Here is a 1,705-nt window from a genome sequence, read left to right on the forward strand (position 1 = left end):
TGATGGGGGACCATACACATTCTAGGAGTGATCATGCTTGGTATATTTGCGATGGGTGATCACTGCTTGTACGATGAGATTATGCCTATTGATTTGCTTGGTATATCTGCGATGGGGGACCATATGCATTTTAAGGGTGATGAGGATTAGTTGTAGTTGGTACATTTCGATAGGTGATCATATTTTGGTTCGATTCTGTTGAGTGGTCCGGAATCCCTACTCTTGCTCATTTCCATCAAGTTAGTCCGACCCTAGATCTGAGTGAGTAGGAGTTGCTCACAGTAGAAGTTGTGTTTATAGATTAGATTTATCATGTTATTACTTGGAATCCAAGTAGGGAATTATGTAGAATTCCTTTATTAAATTTTGTGAATTGATATGTTGTCTCCTTGATTGATTAACGTAGTTAAATGTTAATATTGTACATCTTTGATTCATGGAATTGATTAATTGGAGTGATTGTGGAATGATGTGGGATATGATTTTTATTATTACGATTAGACTTGTTGACCATTGTGGTGAGGGAATAATATTGTGCTTTGTTGATTGTTCTTTGAGATGTTGCATGCTATGTATTGTGGTATTATGTTGAAACATAGTGATTTATGTGATCTATGAAGTGGAAATCTCGGTTGTCATGTGGGTTGGTTATGTAGCCTTAAATCTAGTAATTTCAGGCATGTCAAGTTCTAATAAATGATTGAGGAATGCTATGCTTTTCTCCTTGAACGTACTGTGATAACATCGGAGTGTACTGGATGGTGAACTACGAATGACTTGATTTTTGTTAGGGTACATAAGCAGTCTAATGAGGATGTCAGATGCAGCCATAAAGTATACGAAAATTACTATGCAATTTGAATCTTGAATTATGCTTTGTACATATCCCGGAGGTGGAGTATGTTAGGTATACAGATACTTGTTGACATCACGTGTCGATCCCGGATGTATGTCGGGATCGGGGCGTGATAGTTAGGTAGATCAAATTTTTATCCAAATAATGTGTCACCAATAAGAAATAGAAGTATTCATCAATTTACCCCCTAAACTGGTAAGGATTGGCCAATTCCCCCCTACTCTTTAATTTTGGCCAATTTCCTCCCTCAACTCTCATAATTAGTCAATTTGCACCTTACTTTAATTTTCCATCTATTATTTCGTTAAGTAGGTATCTGTATGTGATAGGAGCACATTTATGCGACTTAGTTAACATGTTTTCTTACACTTAGTTAGTTATTGCTTATAAGAGTGTTTTAAACCATTTTCGTATGTTTGTAGGTCTTAATAACAAAGATGGCAAGAAAATTGCATTTTGGTGCATTTTGGAGCAATTTTGGGATGAAATGGATTGCATGCACTTGGAGACATAAGGATGGACGTTTTGGGAAGATTAGAATTCAGCATATGTGTGTAAGTGTGTAACCTACAACTAACAAACATCATAGCTACCATGTGATGGAGACAACATCATACAAGGTACATGCAAAGACACCCACATGCAAAGGCAAAGAAACACACGACATGGAGATAAAGTATAGTGGTTTGTGGCTGAAATGTTGAAGCAAGTGTGTGCAAATGCAAAGGGGATCTAAACATGGACAACACACAACATGTGCAAATGAGAAACAAAGATGACAACACACACATGCAAAAAGAGACACACACATGCAAAAAAAGACACACACATCCAAAGAAGGAGTAATGC

This window comes from Malus domestica, chromosome 07 (assembly GCF_042453785.1).
Source record: "Malus domestica chromosome 07, GDT2T_hap1".
NCBI lineage: Eukaryota > Viridiplantae > Streptophyta > Magnoliopsida > Rosales > Rosaceae > Malus > Malus domestica.